The sequence below is a fragment of the Asparagus officinalis genome, chromosome 5, assembly GCF_001876935.1.
Source record: "Asparagus officinalis chromosome 5, Aspof.V1, whole genome shotgun sequence".
Lineage (NCBI taxonomy): Eukaryota > Viridiplantae > Streptophyta > Magnoliopsida > Asparagales > Asparagaceae > Asparagus > Asparagus officinalis.
In genome coordinates this window covers 105,223,785-105,226,947 of record NC_033798.1, presented here as the reverse complement: position 1 = coordinate 105,226,947, position 3,163 = coordinate 105,223,785, and positions in this window count along the sequence as shown.

Here is a 3,163-nt window from a genome sequence, read left to right as displayed (position 1 = left end):
TGAAACTAGAATCTGAAATTCTCCTGAAATATACACACGAATCTGCAACTGTTCTTTGGTAGTCATGACTTAAAATGAAAGAATCAAATTTTTTGTACCACTGCCTGGGTGCCTGTTTCAAACCATAGATGCTCTTCTTCAACCTACAAACCATGTGTTCTTTTCCCTTCACTTCAAAACCCTCTGGCTGCTCCATGTAGATCTCTTCCTCCAAATCACCATGAAGGAATGCAATCTTCACATCAAGCTACTTAATCTCGAGCTCTAAACTAGATGCTAACCCCAAGATAACTCTAATGGACGTCATCTTCACAACCGGTGAAAAAATCTCATCAAAATCAATGTCCTTTTTCTGACCAAAGCCGTTCACCACTAATCTAGCTTTGTATTTCCAAATCTCTTTGTAGTCATCCTTCTTTAACTTGAACACCTACTTATTCTTCAAAGTTTTTCTGTCCTTCGGCAAATCCGCCAACTCATAAGTATCATTCTTCTCAAGAGACTCCATCTCTTCCTTCATAGCCTGAAACCATTTGTCCTTGTCTTTATGAGTATGTGCCTCCTGAAAGCTTTCTGGCTCCCCCTCTTCTGTCAGCAAAGAATACTCTGAAAGAGGATATCTCATGGATGATCGATGCTCTCGAGCTGATCTCCTAAGTTGTGGCTCTGCAAACTCCTGCTGCTTGTGATGCTCCCCTTGCTGAGGAGCCTTCTGCTCGTGATCCTGATCACCGTCTCCCTGCTCTGGTATCTGACCGTCATCATCAACATCATTATCATGTACCTGCTCTGTATCTGTAGGATGCAACTGTACTAGAGACGAAACATGTGTCATATTTAGAATCTCACTTGCAACACTCTCTGACTGCTCTGCTCTCTCGAGATCTGCAATAGTCTGATCCTCCTGAAAAATCACATCTGCTCGTCTGATAGTTTGTCTCTTTTCTGGATCCCATAGTTTGTAGTCAAACTCATCTTCTCCATAACCAAGAAAAATATAAGGAAATGCTCTATCATCAAGCTTCTGTCTGTTCTTCTTTGGAATATGTGCAAACGTCTTGCAACCAAACACCTTCAGATGAGAATAGAAAATATCTTTCCGGACCAAACTCTCTCTGGGATATTAAAACCCAAAGAAACTGAAGAAGACCTGTTGATTATGTAATATGCAGTGTGAACAGCTTCAATCCAGAAGCTCTTAGGTAACTTCACCATCTTCAACATGCATCTTACTTTCTCCACAACGGTCTTGTTGTACCTCTCTACAACTCCATTATGTTGCGGTGTGCCAGGTTCTATCCTCTGATATCGAATATCATGCTTAGAGCAATAATCTCTAAACTCAATGGAAGTGTACTTTCCTCCATTATCAGTGCGCAAACATTTCAACTTCTTTCCTGTCTGCCTCTCCACCATAGCATGAAACTATTGGAAGACTGAAAATACCTTATCCTTTATCCTCACCAAGAAGACCCACATCTTCTGTGATGCATCATCAATAAATATGAAAAAATACTAATTGCCACCCAAGGACTTCCCCTCAATAGGACCACAAACGTCAGAATAAATCAAATCCATGATATTATCTTTTCTTTTAGAAGGCTTATTAAAAGAAACTCTATGTTGTTTGCTAAATAAACAATAATCACAATGGGTAAGTGACAAGCTTTTAGTAAAGGAAATGAGAGACTTCTTTGCCAATATCTACAATCCTTTCTCGCTCATGTGCCCGAGCCTCCTATGCCACAAACTGAGAGTGTCACCGCCTTGAGCCACGCTCAAAGAATCACATGAAGCCTTCGCTTGATTTTTGTATAAATTGTAACATACACTTCCTCTAATCACCACAAGAGAGCCTTTGGTGATTTTATATTTTCCTCCACCAAATTGAATTTCATATCCCATTCGGTCCCACCACAAGAGAGCCTTTGGTGATTTTATATTTTCCTCCACCAAATTGAATTTCATATCCCATTCGGTCCAAAGCAAGACCCGAAATTAAGTTGAGCCGTTTTTCCTCCACCAAATTGAATTTCATATCCCATTCGGTCCAAAGCAAGACCCGAAATTAAGTTGAGCCGTAAATTAAGAACATGCTGCACATTCTTTAAGATCAATGTGCATCCGATATTTGTCTGCAAGTGTATATCACCAAGTCCTACAATCTTCGAGTAGCTGGTATTGCCCATCTTCAAATTATCAGAGTCACCTGCTTTATACGACGTGAAAAGGTCTCGATTAGAGGTAGCATGACATGTAGCTCCTGTATCTACTATCCACTTAAAATTCTGACTTGTAACATGCATACAGTCTTCTTCCCTGCAAATGAGAATAACATCGGTCTCAGACAAAGTAGCTGTAGTGTCACTGTCATCTTTCTTCTTCTCATCTTTCTTTTCATCTTTGTTCCCAGCTTGCTCTTTCTTCAATGCCCAACAATTCTTCTTGATATGACATGGCTTCTCACAATAAAAGTAACCTCTCCTTTTAGACTTTGATCTGCCCTTGGATGTGCCACGACCTCTGGACTGGTCCCTATACCTGCTCCTGCCCCTGACCCTGTTCTCCGCGACAAGTGTCTGTGAGTTATCTGTATTGGTAGACTTCCTCTGAGTCTCCTCATTGAATAAACTGCTAGTAATCATACTCATCGATAACACACCATCTGGAGCTGCGTTGCTGACTGTCATAACCGGTGTCTCCCAACTGTCTGGCAAAGAACCCAATAGCAATAAATCATGTAGCTCATCATCGATAGTCATCTTCATGGTAGCTAACTAATTAACCAAACTCTTGAACTCATTCAAATGCCCTGCTATGTTGCTTCCTTCTTTGAATTTTAAGTTCACTAACCGCCTCATAATAAACGTCTTGTTTCCTGTGGTCTTCTGCTCGTAGAGATCCTCAAGCTTCTTCCAAAGAGACTTTGCATTAGTCTCACCCGATACATGATGAAACACACTAACGTCAATCCACATCTGAATATAACCGATCGCCTTCCTGTGTTGTTTCTCCCATACTTTATTAGTCATCTTTCCTAACTTAGCTTCCTCTCCCTCAATAGGGTCATGTAAATCTTTACAATACAGAATATATTCCACCTTGGATTTTCATACTTGCCAATTGAAACCATCCAATTTCATCATTGTGCCAAAACTCTCCA